Raw genomic sequence first — 21,084 nt, 5'->3', positions numbered from 1 at the left:
ACCATAATGCATGTTCCGTTCTGACCAAAAGAGCTAAATATTTGCTTCTGATCTCAATTGTCAATCTACCGGAGATTCATGAAAGCGCCTTACATATTTACATCATTATTTATGTTATTGTTTTTAAAAAAGCATCAAAGTCTAAAAAAAACATCTATATGGTATAAAAATCCCTCCAGACCGATGGTTTTGTCCGGTTAAAGTAAAGGAGCTAAAAAGCCCTCACCCTCCAAGTAATTTTGTCTTATCCTTTATCGTTGTTGTTTTACAAAGAACTGTCACCCAGCTTATATTTTATTAGATACAAATTACCTTTGATGTGGCGCATCATATATATATTTCCAAGAGAAGAATCAGTGACTTCTTTGCATTTAGTGGTTACTACTCACCTGTGTAGTCATATGTAGGAATCTCCTCTTTACACCGCTCATCACCCCTCACATATGTCTCTGTTACAGTGTCCATTTTAGGACATGATCAGATATCAAAATCAAACATCAGAATGATGTCAGTTTGAGGCTAAATACCCTGTCTGACAAGTGATTCTGACAAGTGATTCTGACACGTGATTCTGTCAAATGATTTTGACAAGTGATTCTAACGAGTGATTTTGACGAATGATTTTGACAAGTGACTCTGACAAGTGATTTTGACGAATGATTCTGACGAGTGACTCTGATGAGTGATTCTGATGAGTGACTCTGACAAGTGATTTTGACGAGTGACTCTGGCGAGTGATTCTGACGAGTGACTTTTACAACTGTAATAATAATAATAAAAAAAACAGTACCTGTTCGCTAATAGGACTTGAACCCAAAAGTCTGTGTTCCAAAGCCAGCACACTAACCAATAAGCTATTAACTTAGCTGTAAAAACCTATGAGTTCTATTTGGTTATATGATTTTCAGTGCAAACTTGTCTAAAACTCATTAGGACTTATGCACAGACTGCAAGCCAGCCACATTCAAATGATGTTTGATTCTGATGTGTGAGTCTGATGTGTGACTTTCTTCAAACATCAGAATCATAATGACTTTTAGTCACCCTGAGTATTTTCATGGTTAATCTTATAAGACAAGAAAAGCTGGCAGCTACTATCACTTGACTTGATAGTGCAATGGTAAGGCATCAGCCTCTGAAACTACTTTGTCAGAGTTGAAATCCTGACAGGAATAAGATTTTTATTTTTTTTTTAATTATGCCTATTTAGCACACAAACTACAGGGGTGTTTTACTTTTAATATCTGACGTTTTGATTGTCATCCTGATGTGTTAAGAGTTTCGGACACGCTGTCTATTTGCATGGTAAATTAGATAGCAAAAGTAAATTGGGAGTTTGCAGCCAGTACTTGGGTGGATGGAAATAAAAATTTACAATAAAAACATTTTATCATTAGACCCCTTTAAGAAGTTATGCAAATATAAAGTCACTTGGAAATAGATATGTAGTAAATTCTTGCCTCCCAATTTAGTTTGGCTATGTAATTTACCATAGAAATAGACAGCGTGTCCGAAACTCTTAACACGTCAGGATGACAATCAGAACGTCAGATATTAAAAGTAAAACACCCCTGTAGTTTGTGTGCTTAATAGGAATAATTAAAATAAAAAAAATCTTATGCCTGTCAGGATTTGATCTCTGACAAAGTAGTTTCAGAGACTGTTGCCTTACCATTGAACTATCCAGTCAAGTGATTGTAGCTGGCAGCTTTTCTTGTCTTATGAGATTAACCATGAAAATACTCAGGGTGACTAAAAGTCATTATGATTCTGATGTTTGAAGAAAGTCACACATCAGACTCACACATCAGAATCAAACATGATTTGAATTTGGCTTGCTTGCAGTCTGTGCATAAGTCCCAATGAGTTTTAGACAAGTTTGCACTGAAAATCATATAACCAAATAGAACTCATAGGTTTTTACAGCTAAGTTAATAGCTTAGTGGTTAGTGCGCTGGCTTTGGGACATAGACTTTTGTGTTCAAGTCCCATCAGCGAACAGGTACTTTTTTTTTTTAATATTATTATTATTATTATTACAGTTGTAAAAGTCACTCGTCAAAATCACTCGTCAGAATCATTCGTCAAAATCACTTGTCAGAATCACTCCTCAGAATCAGTTGTCAGAATCACTCGTCAGAATCACTCTTCAGAATCACTCTTCAGAATCATTCATCAGAATCACTCTTCAGAATCACTCTTCAGAATCATTCGTCAGAATCACTCTTCAGAATCACTCCTCAGAATCATTCGTCAGAATCACTCGTCAGAATCATTCATCAAAATCACTTGTCAGAATCACTCGTCAAAATCACTTGTCAAAATCACTCGTCAGAATCACTTGTCAGAGTCACTCGTCAGTGCTTGCATAGTGCACCACCTCTCACCATACAAGACCGCAATCTTACAGATCAGTCCAGCCTGCAAACCTTGCTCCAGTACATGCTGTGTGCATGTGTCTTGTCTGATTGCTTAGGGCGGTGGCCCAGTTACTTTCTGATTCTTATAGCTGCTGTGGGCGCACTCCTAAAGCGTACCCAGCCTATTGCTGTGAGTCACTGGATATTTAAACCCCCCCACCCAGAAGGAGGTGCCTGAGCAACACTAACAATCAGTGTGCTCCTTGCCTCTGAGTTGCCAGGTCCTGTTCTGCATCTTGTCTGATTCTGTTACCTGTATCTGTGACTGCTAGTCTGTTTCCGCCACCCTGGGGGCTGTATACCCAGGACTGTTACCTGTGACTTCTAGTTTGTTTCTGCCTTCCTGGGGGCTGAGTACCCAGGCTCGTTCCTGTATCTCGTTCCAGTGTCAGTTCTTGTCTGAACTGTCTCCTAACCTGTTACCTGTTTCTCTCTATGTCCGTACCTTCCCTTTTCCTGCAGTGTCTGAACCTGCACCTAACTCCAACTCATTGTCTCTGTACTTCTGTTTGTGAGTTTAGAGTCCACTAGCTACTTCATTGTAAGTACCTTGTGTGTATCTGGTTCTGCTTGTCCCTTTTCCCTTCCTCCGTATCTACCTCCTGTGTTCTAAGCATCTTCCTGTATTTTCCAGTCTGTTCCATGTGAACAGAGCCCTGTCCTCTCTGCCTGCACCTTCTGCCCTGTTCTGCTCTACCTTGTCCACCACTCCGGCGGTGTCGCTCTGCTCTACCTTGTCCACCGCACCTGCGGTTTCGCTATGCTCAGTTTGCTCACCGCACCTGCGGTTTCTCTCTGCTCTGCCTTGTCCACCGCTCCGGCGGTTTCGCTCTGCTCTACCTTGTCCACCGCTCCAGCGGTTTCACTCTGCTCTACCTTGTCCACTGCACCTGCGGTTTCGCTCTGCTCTACTTTCTCACCGCACCAGCGGTTTCGCTCTGCTCTGCCTTGTCCACCGCTCCGGCGGTTTCGCTCTGCTCTGCCTTGTCCACCGCTCCGGCAGTTTCGCTTTACTCTGCTTCTCTACCGCATCTGCGGCTCTGTTCTTGTATCCCAATCTGTACTGGACCCTATCCAACCTACGCTCCAACCTGCTAGTGTCCACCTGTCTGCACACCAGCCGTGCCTGCCAGTACCTCCCTGCCTGCACTCCAGCCGTGCTTGCCAGTACCTCCCTGTCTGCATTCCAGCCGAGCTTGCCAGTACCCACCTGTCTGCATACCAGCCGTGCTTGCCAGTAACCACCTGTCTGCATACCAGCCATGCTTGCCAGTAATCACCTGTCTGCATACCAGCCGTGCTTGCCAGTACCCACCTGTCTGCATACCAGCCGTGCTTGCCAGTACCCACCTGTCTGCATACCAGCCGTGTTTGCCAATACCCACCTGTCTGTATGCCAGCCTAACCTGCCTGTACTGCATTCCCCGGTGTGGGTCAACAGCCATGTCCGGGGTCTGACCTGGAGTAGCACCTGGTCCCTCTGCTCGGTTCCTCCCTGGTGCACGGAGTCGACTGAGCCGCCGTGCGACCTTGGTCGGATCGGGTTGATACTTAGTTACGCCCCTCCAGACACTCATGGTACCCATGGTACAGTGGGATCACTAATCACGCACACGCCAGTCAGTCCGGGCGTGTGCATAACAGTTTTCTCATGCCATTGTTCCCGTTGAGCCCCACGGCCCTTCGCTCTCAGAGACATTTGAATCCTTGTCTGGCGAATACGTGCACCAAGAAAAATTTTTTCCACAAGCTGAGGTCCAGGCGATTTACGCACCAGCCCAAATGGAGCTATCAACACTCGTTCCTGCAGATCTGCCACGGTACTATGGGGATCCAAAACGAAGCCGTGTGTTTGTGGAGCAATGCATGCTGCATTTCAAGTTCTATTCTCACTATTTTCCTACCGATCGGGTTAAAGTAGCATTTATGATGTCCTACCTAGCGGGTGATGCCTTGAAATAGATCGCTCCCCTATGGGAAGCATGGGATCCTATCATCTCTGACCTGCAGGCCTTCCTGGTGGCCTTTCTAATGGTCTTCGATGACCCTAATCCTGAAGCCTCTGCTAAAGCTTCCCTTCCCAATATCCCGGAGCAGCCCCGATGAGTAATGTGTGTAGGTAGCCTACCAGTTCTCCAGCCCGAAGAGACAGCTGCTCACCCAGAATCCACACAGGATGACTATGCTCCACAGAATACTTCTCTTCCCAACCTCAAGAGGCAGTCCAGACGTGCAAGGCATAGAGGTAAACCATCACGCCAGGTTCTGTCCTCCCAAAGACCTCCTGTTCCCAAGCCCGTAGAGGCAGCTATCCGCACTGAATCCATGAAGGTTGACCATGTTCGTCAGGCTAAGCAGAGGCCGGAACTCAGTCACAAAATTGGATTGCGGTCCCTCTGCAGTTGTTTGGGACCCCCTGACGGTCTTTGTCCAGCGAAGGTTGGGGAATCCCAAGACATTAGGCCTGTAGGAGAGGCTGCCCTTGGCGTTAGTGTTTCCTCTCCACAGATGACCATGACTGTCTCCATAGCAAGTGAAAGTCTCGGATTAACCGGAAGTTTCGGGCTTAAAGCCTTGAAGAGTCAGTGTTTGATTCCAGTCCGAAAACTCCAGAAGTCAGTTTGGGCATTGTCAGCGGAAGGACGAGCCCTACGCAGAAACAGTCAAAATATGTCTGTACAAATTAAGCTCCAGATTGGAGCATTACACATGAAGAAGTTCACATTCCAGGTGCTGACTGGTTTACTCACAGGTCGTCCAGAGCCAAGAGATCTAGTGCCCGCTCAGGTCTGGAGATCCTGCATGGTGTATCCTAGGGGACTGCTAAGGTACAAGGGGTGTCCAGTCCCCATATTTTCAGGACAGTCAGCAGTTTCTTCTTCTTCACCAGATCTGCTACCTTGTCCACCGCACCTGCGGTTTCGCTCTGCTCTGCCTTGTCCACCGCTCCGGCGGTTTCGCTTTACTCTGCTTGTCTACCGCATCTGCGGCTCTGTTCCTGTATCCCAGTCTGTACTGGACCCTATCCAGCCTGCGCTCCAACCTGCTAGTATCCACCTGTCTGCACGCCAGCCGAGCTTGCCAGTACCTCCCTGTCTGCACTCCAGCCGTGCTTGCCAGTACCTCCCTGTCTGCACTCTAGCCGTGCTTGCCAGTAACCACCTGTCTGCATACCAGCCATGCTTGCCAGTAACCACCTGTCTGCATACCAGCCGTGCTTGCCAGTACCCACCTGTCTGGATACCAGCCGTGCTTGCCAGTACCCACCTGTCTGCATACCAGCCGTGCTTGCCAGTACCCACCTGTCTGCATACCAGCCGTGCCTGCCAATACCCACCTATCTGCATGTCAGCCTAACCTGCCTGTTCCTGCATTCCCCAGTGTGGGTCAACAGCTGTGTCCGGGGTCTGACCTGGAGTAGCACCTGGTCCCTCTGCTCGGTTCCTCACTGGTGCACGGAGTCGACTGGGCCGCCGTGCGACCTTGGTCGGATCGGGTTGATACTTAGTTATGCCCCTCCAGGCACTCTTCGGTTCATGGTACAGTGGGATCACTAATCACGCACACGCCAGTCAGTCCGGGCGTGTGCATAACAGACTGAATTCATTTTTTACATACAGATAATTATAGGCCGTGTGTATTTAGTCCTGTCTATTACCTGGTGATGTGAGGGGCTGGGGAACCTCCATCATGACGTCCTTGTACAGATCTTTGCGTCTTTCTAAATACTCCCACTCCTCCATGGAGAAATAGACAGCGACATCCTGACACCTTATAGGAACCTGACACATACAATGATACCGTCACCCCCCCGATCCCTTCATAGCGTTACTGTATAATGTCCCAGCATTCCCAGCAGTGTCACCTCTCCAGTCAGCAGCTCAATCATCTTGTAGGTGAGTTCTAGGATCTTCTGGTCATTGATGTCCTCATGTATCAGAAGGTGAGGTGGAGGCCCCGTGATTGGGCTCAGGGGTCTTCCCCATCCCTCAGACACAGGGTCCTGACAGCGCCCACTAGAGGTCTTCTTCACTACTGTGTAATCCTGGTTATGGAGAGACACTTTATCTATCTAGTAGACAACTTCATCCAGCACCATGACAACCAGCACAGCAGAGTCCTGCAGCCACTGAGGCCCCTGATCATGTGACCCCTGACTCCTCCCCTCCTGTGACCTCATCACAGGTCCTGTGCGCACAGAACAGTCATATATGTGGTGGCGGCTCTGCAGGTGGAGGTATGTGGAAATTCCCCATTACTGGGCATTAACCCCTTCAGCACGGAGACTCTTTTGGGGTCTCTGTGTGGTGTGAACAGTGAGGTAACAGCTGTGGACAGAATGCGGCTTAGCTGGTTCCCGTCCACATTAGATCCATTCAGACGACTGCAGGATGAAGGACAGAAGCCCAGAGAAGTCCTCACACAACGCCATTATTCCTCTCCTAGCTCCAGCACAGTAATGTAGATACTGGTGATTATCTCTCCATTACGAGTATCGGGGGAGTTCTAGACCGCGCCCCATATGTCTTGTGTCTGTTATACGGCCAATATACATTCGGGCATTGCCTGCCATACACTGTAGTGCTGTAGCCATGTTTTCTACTGGCATTACTGCGATTGTCCGGCCGCATCTTGTTATCGGTAGTGATGAGGGAACGTGCTCGGATAAGGGGTTAACAGAGCGCACTCGAGCATAACTGAGTATCATCGGAGTGCTCGTATATTGTGTTCGAGTCCCTGTGTCTGCATGATTTGCGGCTGTTAAACAGCTTCAACACGTGAGGATTCCCCAATAAACAGGGAATCCCTGCATGTGTTGAGGCTGTCTAACATCTGCAAATCATGCAGACACAGGGACTCGAACATGATATACGAGCACGCCAAAGATACTCAGTTATACTTGAGCGTGCTCGGTTAACCCCTTATCCAAAGATCATTTGCTGATCACTAGTTATTGGATAATTACTCAAAGTCAGTATAGTGCTATAATCAGACGTTCATGTATCTGCAACTATAATAACCTACATATGTGACACAGGAACTAGGGCAGTATAAAATATAACATTTATTGATAAAGACAATAAAATATATATATACTGTGGCAAGACGACTCGCTCGGCTCTCCAGGAGGCAGACTCAGGACACACGTTCTAAGGTTACCTTTCTGCTGGTTTATTGTCTGGCATAAACTCGTGCAGGGTTTCGCAGAAAAAATAAACAAGACCCCTCTGGGTTAAATGGAAAAACAAAACAAAGTATAGCTCCATCCATAGTTGAGCGGGTTCCGCCCGATCTCGGTAGCATAAACTGCACAGGTAACAAGCTCTGCAGCTTCCACAATACTGTCTGGAGACTTCCCTCTCCAGACCACACTTCACAGGGAAAAAAAACAGGACTGAGCTTTTACACATTGCTCAGCCCCACCCTGAGGGGAGGTAGGGGGAATGGTGTCCCGCCCTCTTTGCCATTCCCATAAAACCGCACACCCTTTAACAGAGTAAATCTACCAGCATATAACATGCTGGCAGAAAAATAAAGTAGGTCTTAGTTCACACAGGAGAGCATCCTGAGTGACACATACCTCCCCTCACATATAAAACCAGTGACACTGTCACATATTCCCCCCCTCTGCCCAAAGCCGGGGGTTTGGGCACCTTCTGACACCAGGCAGGGAATCCTAGAGAGGGCATCTGCATTCCCATGTAACTTCCTGGGCCTATGCTCCACGTGAAAGTTAAACTCTTGAAGTCCTAGGAACCATCTAGTTACCCTGGCATTTTTACCCCTCTTCTCCCTCAACCATCTCAACGGGGCATGGTCTGATACTAATTTAAACTTCCGGCCTAGTAGGTAATATTTCAGTGTATCCACGGCCCATTTTATGGCTAAACACTCTTTCTCTACTATGGCGTAGCTCTTCTCGCAGGAGGACAGCTTTCGGCTTAGATAGAGAATGGGATGTTCTTCCCCATTTATCTCTTGGGAGAGTACAGCCCCTAGACCAACCTCTGAAGCGTCCCTCTGGACTACAAATTCTTTCTTGAAGACCAGGACCGGCTGCTTGCACAGTGTTAGCTTCAACTGTTGAAACGCGGTCTCCCTTCCGTCCATTTCACCATGATTGATTTGGTGCCTTTTAGAAGATTCGTTAGTGGCGCGGCAATCATAGCGAAATTCGGGATAAACCTCCGGTAGTATCCCACCATTCCCAGGAATGCTCTCACCTGCTTCTTCGAGAGTGGTTGCGGCCAGGTTTGAATTGCCTCCACTTTCTTGATTTGCGGCTTTATTTCGCCTCTCCCAACAACATAGCCCAGGTACTTGACCTCCTCCTTTCCGATGGCACACTTTCTCGGATTTATGGTAAATCCTGCCTTCCTTAGCGCGTCCAGAACGGCCTGTAGTTTAGGTAGGTGACTAGCCCAGTCTGGGCTAAAGACTTCAATGTCGTCGAGGTAGGCTGCGGCATACTTCTTATGTGGGGCTAGGATCCGATCCATAGCCCCCTGGAAAGTGGCTGGGGCCCCCTGTAGTCCGAATGGCATCTGCGTGTATTGAAAACACCCATCAGGTGTTGAGAAAGCCGTCTTCTCCTCAGCCATTTGGGACATGGGGATCTGCCAGTAGCCCTTCGTCAGGTCAAGAGTGGTGATGTACCTTGCCGGTCCAAGCCTCTCGATGAGTTTGTCGACACGGGGCATCGGGTACGCGTCACACTTGGATACCTCATTCAGTCGGCAGTAGTCATTACAAAACCTCCACTCTCCATTGGGTTTCGGCACGAGGACGATTGGGCTCAACCACCCACTCTTTGACTCCTCTATTACTCCGAGGTCTAACATCCTCTTCACCTCGGCCGAGATCACCTCCCGGCGTCCTTCTGGAATCCGATACCGCTTCAGATTCACTCGTACGTGCGGCTCTGTCAGCACATCATGCTCTACCACTTGAGTATGCCCCGGCAACTCTGAGAACAGCTCCCGATTCCGCTGTAGTAATTCTCGACACTGTTGCTTCTGGGCCGGTGATAGAGTCTCTGCAATAGTGACCTCCTCCACCTTGCCTTCTGGTGCGGCTCCCAGGCAAGGAGTTTCCACAGGTTCACGGTCCCGCCACGGCTTGAGCAAATTTACATGATATATTTGATGCGGCTTTCTTCGGCCAGGATGGTGGACTTTATAATTAACCTCGCTGACTTTCTCCACCACCTCGTATGGACCTTGCCATTTGGCGAGGAACTTGCTCTCAACGGTAGGGATCAGCACCAAAACACGGTCCCCGGGCTGGAACTGTCTTAGTCTCGCCAACCGGTTATAGACCCTCGCCTGGGCTTCCTGCGCCTGGAGGAGATGTTCCTTCACGATGGGCATCACCTTTGACATTCTCCCCTGTAACTGGGCGACATGTTCGATGATACTCCGGTGTGGTGTGACTTCAGCCTCCCAAGTTTCCTTGGCGATGTGTAGGAGACCTCTTGGATGCCGCCCATATAGGAGCTCAAATGGAGAGAAGCCAGTGGAGGCTTGAGGAACTTCTCTGACCGAGAAAAGCAGAAATGGGAGCAGGTAGTCCCAGTCTCGCCCATCCATTTCAACAACCTTCTTGAGCATCGCCTTTAAGGTCTTGTTGAAGCGTTCTACTAGGCCGGCCATCTGTGGATGATAAACCGAGGTCCGAAGCTGAGTTATCTGAAGGACTCTGCAAAGCTCCTTCATCACCTTGCTCATGAAGGGGGTTCCTTGGTCTGTCAGAATCTCTTTTGGTAGACCTGTCCGAGCAAAAATATGGACCAGCTCTCGGGCTATACTTTTACTGGACATGTTCCTTAGGGGAACCGCTTCCGGATACCGAGTCGCATAGTCCATGACGACCAGGATATATTGGTGGCCCCGAGCTGATTTAACTAAGGGGCCCACGAGGTCCATGGCAATCCTCTCAAAGGGAACCTCTATCACAGGTAGTGGGACTAAGGGGCTACGGAAGTGGGAGGAGGGAGCGGTTATTTGGCAGGTGGGGCAGGACCTACAATAGTTTTGAACTTTTCGATAACACCCTGGCCAATAAAACCTTCTCAATATCCTCTCCTGAGTTTTCTCGACCCCTAGGTGTCCCCGCAGAACATGTGAATGGGCCATATGTAGCACCCGCCGTCTGTATGGCCCCGGCACTAACAGCTGTTCCACTATCTCACCGCCCCTCAGTTTGGCCACCCGATATAGCAACTCCCCCTGCACTGCAAAGTGGGGGAATCTGGTGTCGGCCCCCGGCTCTTGGGCAACCCCATTACATACAGTAACCTGGTAGGAACACCCCTTTTAAGGTCAGGTCTCGAACTTGAGCAGTCCAAAAGTTCTCTCTGGACATATCTAACGCAGGGAGGTCGGCCTCCTCGGTCACCATCTCATCCTCATCACCGACAAGGACGCACAGTGGGAACTCCTCCATCTGAGACTTCGTCCGGGGTTCTTCTTCAAGGACCTGGCTTTTCCCCATGCTACTTAGTCCAGTTCCCTTCCCCCACAAGTCCCAGAATAAGGAAAAATCACGGCCCAATATGACGGGATGTATCAGGTCCTTTACTACCCCGACTTCATGGGACTGGGCACCACAGTCTGTCCCCACTGTTACTGTGGCCACGGGATAGTCCTTGGCGTCACCATGGATGCACCGAACGCCCAGGGTTTTGGAAGGGATCAACTGGTGGGGAAGGGATGCTCTGATCAAGGTCACCAGACTCCCGGAGTCCAACAGCCCAAGCACTTTTACTCCATTAATGGACACTGAACACGCCTGCGGCCCCTCACCGGGTCGACAGTCCACGCTACAGGCTGGATAGACATAATAGGAGACCCGCCTGCCTAGGCTGCAGTCCATGGGCTCAGGGGATATTTGACACCTGGCGGCTACATGTCCAGGGTTGTGACACCACCAGCAAACTATATCTTTACCAACTGTTCTAACGGCACCTTCAGTGGGAGTGGGACGCCCCCCCAGTGGTGGCTCTAGACTCCTTCCGTGGTGAACCCGCCCCCCTTTCGGTATCCCAGTAGGGAGAAGTGACTGCATCCGGTTTCCCAAGAGATCTCTCGACTACCTGGTACCTCACTACCAGGCCGATGAAGTCATCTGCGTTCTGGGGATCACCCTGGGCAACCCAGGTCTGTACTGGCTTGGGAAGGGAATGCATGAATCTGTCAATCACCACCCGCTCAACCATCTGGGCCGGAGTGGAGGACTCCGGTTGTAGCCACTTCTGAACCAGGTGCAGGAGGTCAAACATCTGCGAGCGAGGGGGTTTGTCGCTAGCATACGCCCAGTGATGAACTCGTTGGGCTCTCACCGCCATATTTACTCCCAGACGTGCTAAGATCTCTATCTTTAGTTTGGGATACTCCTTAGCATCTTGCAGCGCCAAGTCAAAATACACCTTCTGGGGTTCACCCGATAAATATGGCGCCAGAACCTCTGCCCACTGTGCTGGTGGAAGTCTCTCCCGATCAGCCACCCTCTCAAAAACAGTCAGAAATGCTTCTACATCATCCCCAGGGGTCATCTTCTGCATGGCCCGCCTTACCGCCTTCCTGACCTGAGAATCATCAGTCGGCCCTGGGGGTGGGGCGGCCGCCCTGCTCTGGATGGCGTCCGCCAAAAGCTGTATCTGCTGTTGCGCCTCCTGCTGGTGCTGCTGCTGCGACTTTTGCTGCAACTGGATTTGCTGAAGCAACAGTTTGGTCATCTCCTGGTGCAGCTGCTACATGCTCTGCTGGGCCTGTAGGTGTTGCTGCTGCATGCTCTGCTGGGCCTGGACCAGGTGCTTAATGAGCTCCTCCATGCTGCTGGACTTCTCTGGCTGGCTGGCAGCCTTCACCCAGGACATCCACCGGTCTTTGTGGCAGGTACACGTGTTCCTGGAATCCTGCACGCACTCTCACACCAACTGTGGCAAGACGACTTGCTCGGCTCTCCAGGAGGCAGACTCAGGACATACGTTCTAAGGTTACCTTTCTGCTGGTTTATTGTCTGGCATAAACTCGTGCAGGGTTTCGCAGAAAAAATAAACAAGACCCCTCTGGGTTAAATGGAAAAACAAAACAAAGTATAGCTCAGTCCATAGTTGAGCGGGTTCCGCCCGCTCTCGGTAGCATAAACTGCACAGGTAACAAGCTCTGCAGCTTCCACAATACTGTCTGGAGACTTAGCTCTCCAGATCACACTTCACAGGAAAAAAAAAACAGGACTGAGCTTTTACACATTGCTCAGCCACACCCTGAGGGGAGGTAGGGGGAATGGCGTCCCGCCCTCTTTGCCATTCCCATAAAACCGCACACCCTTTAACAGAGTAAATCTACCAGCATATAACATGCTGGCAGAAAAATAAAGTAGGTCTTAGTTCACACAGGAGAGCATCCTGAGTGACACATACCCCCCCTCACATATAAAACCAGTGACACTGTCACAATATATATATATTTATATTTATGTGTGTATGGGAAAAGTAACACAACAGAAAAGTCACAAAGGGGTAGTAGCTATTACATTATGTTCATACAGAAATCAATCAATCATAAACCAGAACAAGACATAAATGTGCAACAGGGTCCCTAAATAAATTACAGGCTAAAGTGCATAGTGCTGATTGTAAAGTCTAAAGAGACAAAAACATAGTTACACGGTCATTGAAAAGGTGATATAAAGCAAATCTATGTATGGAGAAAGTAAGATAGCCAATACTGACCCAAGTGACCAGATCCAACGCGCGTTTCGCCAGAGGCTTTAACGATGATATGATGTCAGAGAATAGACAGGAGATATTTAACAAGAATTGGGCCAATCATGAATGTGCATAATAAATACCTGATGGGTCTCATGTGTTTGAGTATGGCGCCATGTTGAATAAGCCAAACGCCGCCTCCCCATGGTGAGCTGCGGCTCCAAAGAGCGCAGGGCATATGGAGAAGGCGGTGTCGGCGTGCGTGTCACCCTGGAACGCAGAAGCGGAAATGACGTGACGAGCCCAGGGGATGGGGATGACTCGGCACCCGGGCCTTAATGCATGGACTTGGGGGATGTCGCGGTAGTCGCTTCCCAGGCCTGTACCCTGGGGTCACTCTTCAAAAGGGGATAATGAAAGTTCGTGACACCACCTGTGGTTCCTGGTGAGGATCACCAGCGCTGCAGCAGTCCTCTGAGGCCGGTGTTAAGCAGCTTGGGTGGTATGGCTCCCCACAGGTGGAGCAGGGCCTCAGGGCAGCGTGGGTGCAGGGATGCAGGACAGAGGGGACCCAGCCGGGTCAGAGTAAGAACAGGGACACACACGATAGTCACTTCAGTACCTTTTACTGTTGTTAATTCAGGCACCTTCCGGAGCACTGTAGGGTGAGGGGTGCAAATCAGGACTCTCCCCAGTGAGCGGGTGTAGGGCCTCCTGTTTCTTGTCTTTGTTTAGTAAGTCTCTGACCTGCTTGGAGCTAGGCCTAACTTGGTTTCTGTCCTGCACTGGCTGATCTTGTGGTAGGGCCTTTGGTTGGAGATCACTCTCCCTGCTTGCGGGGCCTCCGTGACTCCTGGCTCTGGTATGTATCAGCTCTTGGGTGATCCTGGGACCTGAAGTCTTCCAGGGGTTCCAGTTGTCTTTACAGGGGATATAGGGCCCTGTAGACGCGGACCCGGTGTCCGGTAGATGCTTTTGGGGTGAGCTGGTACAGCTCCTCTGCCCCCTATGTTGCTCACTCCACTAGCCTTCAGCCTACTCAGGGCCCTCACTAGGCTACACACAGCAGCAGGCTAACTGCTTCTTCACCGCTCTTATGGCGTCGGCTCACCTTAAGCTCACTATCCTGAGCTTACTGAGTTCACTGAGCTACACTCTAGACTCTTTCACTAGATGAACTCGACTCACTGAGTCTGACTAGGATCTGTACTTAGCTCTGTACTCTAGCAGACTGCCTGCCTAACGCCACCCTCCGTATATATATATAACCCTATCCGGGCTCCCTCTGGTGGTCTGATGTGGTAGGATGGAGGTGTGTTTATGCTCTGAGGGGCTCTTGTGGAGAAATCCGTCAATGCACCCCTCTGGGATCTGTGGCACCAATGCGTAGCAGGGCGCCACAGACGCATATAGCGTCATTAAAGTGGGCGGAGTTAATGTGCGCTCCACAGTTGGAACGCATATAGATAAAAGAAGAGAAAAGACAGTGTGGTGTGAGTGGGTGTAAGTGGAGGTGAAGAAAATGGTGAAAAATGAATGGCAAAGGAATAGATGAAAATGAAAAAAGGAATGTATAAACAGTAATACACCCCTAAAGTGATAATGTGCAATTTGTATATAGATGAGAAAATAGATCAATGGGCACAGTACATGTTCAGTCACTTGTGCAAAAAGTATACTTATATATCTGTAATAAATATAATGCCATAAAGTGATATGCAATATGATAAGAAGAAAAAAATAAAAAAAAATATAATAATATAAAAAATATAATAATAGAGAAGTCCACAATGACAATGTGCAAACAGTGCAAAAGTGCAGGTATAATACTACTTGATGTCACAAAGTGACAAGTGCTATGATAAAGAAAGCTAAAAATAAACGATAAAAATAAAAAATAAATAATAAAAAATACAAAAAAGAAAAACAATTAATTGAAAGAGTTGAATAGATAGTTTAAAATTGGTACCACAAAGTGACACGTGCTAAAAATGAAAAAAAAATGAAAGTGCACAGCTGTGTGTATTAATGACAATAAAAATTGCACATACCCCAAATTGGTAATGAAGAAATAATAAGAGAATGAAAAAAATTATGTATATAAAAATAAATATAAATATGAAAAGTTTATGTGTGAAATCATAGCACTTGTCACTTTGTGACATCAAGTAGTATTATACCTGCACTTTTGCACTGTTTGCACATTATTTTGCACATTGTCATTGTGGACTTCTCTATTATTATATTTTTTATATTATATATTTTATATTATATATTATATTTATTACAGATATATACAGTACAGACAAAGTTTTTTCTGTATTTTCTTGACTATGAAAATTGTACATTCACACTGAAGGCATCAAAAATATGAATTAACACATGTGGAATTATATACTTAACAAAAAAGTGTGAAACAACTGAAAATATGTCTTATATTTTAGGTTCTTCAAAGTAGCCACCTTTTGCTTTGATGACTGCTTTGCACACTCTTGGCATTCTCTTGATGAGCTTCAAGAGGTAGTCACCGGAAATGGTTTTCACTTCACAGGTGTGCCCTGTCAGGTTTAATAAGTGGGATTTCTTGCCTTATAAATGGGGTTGGGAGCATCAGTTGTGTTGTGCAGAAGTCTGGTGGATACACAGCTGATAGTCCTACTGAATAGACTGTTAGAATTTGTATTATGGCAAGAAAAAAGCAGCTAAGTAAAGAAAAACGAGTGTCCATCATTACTTTAAGAAATGAAGGTCAATCAGTGCGAAAAATTGGGAAAACTTTGAAAGTGTCCCCAAGTGCAGTTGCAAAAACCATCAAGCGCTACAAAGAAACTGGCTCACATGAGGACCGCCCCAGGAAAGGAAGAGCAAGAGTCACCTCTGCTTCTGAGAATAAGTTTATCCAAGTCACCAGCCTCAGAAATCGCAGGTTAACAGCAGCTCAGATTAGAGACCAGGTCAATGCCACACAGAGTTCTAGCAGCAGACACATCTCTTCAACAACTGTTAAGAGGAGACTTTGTGCAGCTGGCCTTCATGGTAAAATAGCTGCTAGGAAACCACTGCTAAGGACAGGCAACAAGCAGACGAGACTTGTTTGGGCTAAAGAACACAAGGAATGGACATTAGACCAGTGGAAATCTGACCTTTGGTCTGATGAGTCCAAATTTGAGATCTTTGGTTCCAACCACCGTGTCTTTGTGCGACGCAGAAAAGGTGAACGGATGGACTCTACATGCCTGGTTTCCACCGTGAAGCATGGAGGAGGAGGTGTGATGGTGTGGGGGTGCTTTGCTGGTGACACTGTTGGGGATTTATTCAAAATTGAAGGCATACTGAACCAGCATGGCTACCACAGCATCTTGCAGCGCTTGCTATTCCATCCGATTTGCATTTAGTTGGACCCTCATTTATTTTTCAACAGGACAATGACCCCAAACACCCCTCCAGGCTGTGTAAGGGCTATTTGACCAAGAAGGAGAGTGATGGGGGGCTACGCCAGATGACCTGGCCTCCACAGTCACCAGACCTGAACCCAATCGAGATGGTTTGGGGTGAGATGGACCGCAGAGTGAAGGCAAAAGGGCCAACAAGTGCTAAGTATCTCTGGGAACTCCTTCAAGATTGTTGGAAGACCATTTCAGGTGACTACCTCTTGAAGCTCATCAAGAGAATGCCAAGAGTGTGCAAAGCAGTCATCAAAGCAAAAGGTGGCTACTTTGAAGAACCTAGAATATAAGACATATTTTCTGTTGTTTCACACTTTTTTGTTAAGTATATAATTCCACATGTGTTAATTCATAGTTTTGATGCCTTCAGTGTGAATGTACAATTTTCATAGTCATGAAAATACAGAAAAATCTTTAAATGAGGTGTGTCCAAACGTTTGGTCTGTTCTGTATATACACAAAAGCACATATTATGACAGAATTAGTTGTCTATGTGCATGAAAAATAAAGTGCAATGTGAAATATAATAACTGTACACATATATATAGAATATGTACCTAAAGTTACACATGCAAACATATATTAAGTGTGTACCCATGAACAATTCTTATATGCATAAAAAAACAATAGAATAAGAGGGATACGTAGATTAATGTCTATATGGGTCCACTTAAATGGTCTTAAATATCCAGGAAAATCACAAGACTGAAATATTATTATTTTATATAGCGCCATTGATTCCATGGTGCATGAGAAAGGGTTACACACGAAATACAGATATCACTTACAGTAAATGACCTAACAATGATAGACTGGTACAGAGGGAAGAGGACCCTGCCCTCGCGGGCTTACATTTATAGGATGGTGGGGAAGGAGACAGTAGGTTGGGGGGTTGCTGCAGCTCTGGTGGTGGTGAGGCGGCAGCGTGGTCATTGCAAGTTGTAAGCTTTCTTGAAGACATGGGTTTTCAGGTTCCGTCTGAAGGATCCGAATGTGGCAGATAATCGGACTTGTTGAGGCGCAGAATTCCAGAAGATGGGGGATATTCGGGAGAAGTCTTGGAGGCGATTGGGTGAGGAACGAATAAGTATGGAGGAGAAAAGGAGATCTTGGGAAGACCGGAGATTACATGAGGGAATATATTGGGAGATTAGTTCAGAGATGAACAGAGGAGAAAGGTTATAGATGGCTTTGTAGGTCAGTGTTAGTAGATTGAACTGGATACGCTGGGCAATTGGGAGCCAGTGAAGGGATTTGCAAAGAGAGATGAACTATAAAGAATAGGTTTTGGCTTACAAATTTGATTGTAAAATACTGACCAAATACTGAACATGTGAATGTGGACTTAATCTTTGTATAGGGATTTTCAGTAACAGCGCGGTCATCTGCGGAGGTTCCCCTATACCTATGATTAGGCTGTGCCACCGTAATTGTACACACGGTTACTTGGTGTAACGCTGGTGGATGTGGACCCACAGGGCCACGGGCCGAGCTTACCCTGGAGGGCATAACTAGGTGTCTACCAGGTCTTCACTAGAGCCTCTGGTGGAGAGGATAGGATGGGCTGCTGGTAGACATCGGGTACTACTGAATGGTAGTCCCCAGGACCGCAGCAGCTGGTGGAAGAGTCAGAGACACGAGTGCGAGGTATAACAGGAGCAACAAACTAGACACTAGCAGAGTGAACTGCCCAGGAACCAACATTCAGCAGAGAGCGGTGGGTGGAGTGGCCTAATATAGGACCTGCCGGCTAATATAGGACCTGCCGGCATGGTAGGTGAACAAATGTAATATTATTGTCACACCGCCAAATGGTAAAGATATGAGGGAAAAACCTCGTGCACACACGGCTCCACTCCGTACACCTCGTACACACGCGGCTCCGCTCCATACATACACGGCTCTGCTCCATACACCTCGTACACACGCGGCTCCGCTCCGTACACCTCATAGACGTGCGGCTCCGCTCCATACACCTCGTACACACGCGGCTCCCCTCCGTACACCTCGTACACAGATGTCTCCGCTCCGTACACCTCGTACACAGACATCTCTGCTCCGTACACCTCGTACATAGGCGGCTCCGCTCCATACGCCTCGTACATGCGCGGCTCTGCTCCGTATACCTCGTACACACACGGCTCCGCTCCATACACACACGGCTCCGCTCCGTACACCTCGTACACACGAGGCTCCGCTCCGTACATCTCGTACACACGCGGCTTCGCTCCGTACACCTCATAGACACACGCGGTTCCGCTCCGTACACCTCGTACACACGCGGCTCTACTCCGCAACACCGCATACACGCGCGGCTCCACTCCGTACATCTCGTACACACGCGGCTCCGCCCTGTACACCTCGTACACACACGGCTCCGCTCCGTACACCTCGTACACACGCAGCTCTGCTCCGTACACTTCGTACACACGCAGCTCCGCTCTGTATATTTCGTACACACGCGGCTCCGCTCCGTACATCTTATACACACACTGCTCCACCCCGTACACATGCGGCTCCGCTCCGTACACCTCGTACATGCGCGGCTCCGCTCCGTACACCTCGTACACGCGCGGCTCTGCTCCGTACACACACGGCTCCGCTCCGTACACCTCGTACACACACGGCTCTGCTCCGTACACCTTGTACACACACGGCTCCGCTCCGTACACCTCGTACACGCGCGGCTCCGCTCCGTACACCTCGTACACACACGGCTCCGTTCCGTACACCTCGGACACACGCGACTCCGCTCCGTACACCTCGTACATGCCCGGCTCCACTCCGTACACGCGCGGCTCCGCTCCGTATATTTCGTATACACATGGCTCCGCTCCGTACATCTCGTACACACACTGCTCCGCCCCGTACACCTCGTACAGACGCGGCTCCGCTCCGTACACCTCGTACAGACGCGGCTCTGCTCCGTACACCTCGTACACACGCGGCTCTGCTCCGTACACCTCGTACACACTCGGCTCTGCTCCGTACACGTCATAGACACACGCGGTTCCGCTCCGTACACCTCGTACACACGCGGCTCCGCTCCGCACACCTCGTACACGCGCGACTCCGCTCCGTACATCTCGTACACACGCTGCTCCGCCCCATACACCTCGTACACACGCGGCTCCGCTCCGTACACCTCTTACACACGCAGCTATGCTCCGTACACCTCGTACACACGCGCCTCCGCTCCATACACCTCGTACACACACGGCTCTGCTCCGTACACCTCGTACACACACGGCTCTGCTCCGTACACCTCGTACACACGCGGCTCCTCTCCGTACACACGCGTGGCTCCGTACACCTTGTACACACACGGCTCCGCTCCGTACACGTCGTACACATGCAGCTCCGCTCCGTACACCTCGTACACGCGCGGCTCCGCTCCGTACACCTCGTACACACACGGCTCTGCTCCGTACACCTCGTACACATGCGGCTCCGTTCCGTACACCTTGGACACACGCGGCTCCGCTCCGTACACCTCGTACATGCCCGGCTCCGCTCCGTACACGCGTGGCTCCGCTCCGTATATTTCGTACACACACGGCTCTGCTCCGTACATCTCGTACACACACTGCTCCGCCCCGTACACCTCGTACACACGCGGCTCCGCTCCGTACACCTCGTACATATGCGGCTCCGCTCCGTACACCTCATACAGACGCGGCTCTGCTCCGTACACCTCGTACACACGCGGCTCTGCTCCGTACACCTCGTACACACACGGCTCTGCTCCGTACACCTCACAGACACACGCGGTTCCGCTCCGTACACCTCGTACACACGCGGCTCCGCTCCGCACACCTCGTACACGCGCGACTCCGCTCCGTACATCTCGTACACACGCGGCTCCGCTCCGTACATCTCGTACACACGCGGCTCCGCTCCGTACATCTCGTACACACGCTGCTCCGCCCTGTACATCTCGTACACACGCTGCTCCGCCCCGTACTCCTCATACACACGCGGCTCCGCTCCGTACACCTCGTACACACGCAGCTCTGCTCTGTACACCTCGTATACACGCGGCTCCGCGCCGTACATCTCGTACACACACGGCTCCGCTCCGTACATCTCGTACACACACGGCTCCGCTCCGTACATCTCGTACACACACGGCTCCACCCCGTACACCTCGTATACATGCGGCTCTGCTCCGTACACCTCGTACACATGCGGCTCTGCTCCGTACACCTCGTACACATGCGGCTCTGCTCCGTACACCTCGTACACATGCGGCTCCGCTCCGTACACCTCGTACACATGCGGCTCCGCTCCGTACACCTCGTACACATGCGGCTCCGCTCCGTACACCTCGTACACGTGCGGCTCCGCTCCGTACACCTCGTACACATGCGGCTCCGCTCCGTACACCTCGTACACGCGCGGCTCTGCTCCGTACACCTCGTACACACGCGGCTCCGCTCCGTACACCTCATACACACACGGCTCTGCTCCGTACACCTCGTACACATGCGGCTCCTCTCCGTACACC

General features: G+C 49.3%; 1 protein-coding gene across 1 annotated transcript in view; it reads left to right on the top strand.

The window, feature by feature from the left end:
* Positions 1-6,571: 6,571 nt before the first annotated feature.
* LOC141225671 (uncharacterized) overlaps positions 6,572-21,084 on the top strand; it is a 130,173-nt gene continuing 115,660 nt past the window's right edge. The window contains exon 1 of the mRNA XM_073667077.1: positions 6,572-6,657. The gene's annotated coding sequence lies outside the window, so the exon portion shown is untranslated. The remainder of the gene's footprint in view (positions 6,658-21,084) is intronic.

The sequence above is a fragment of the Phyllobates terribilis genome, unplaced genomic scaffold, assembly GCF_046119375.1.
Source record: "Phyllobates terribilis strain yellow unplaced genomic scaffold, ASM4611937v1 Scaffold_411__1_contigs__length_1673714, whole genome shotgun sequence".
Lineage (NCBI taxonomy): Eukaryota > Metazoa > Chordata > Amphibia > Anura > Dendrobatidae > Phyllobates > Phyllobates terribilis.
This window is presented reverse-complemented; position numbering and strand designations above follow the sequence as displayed.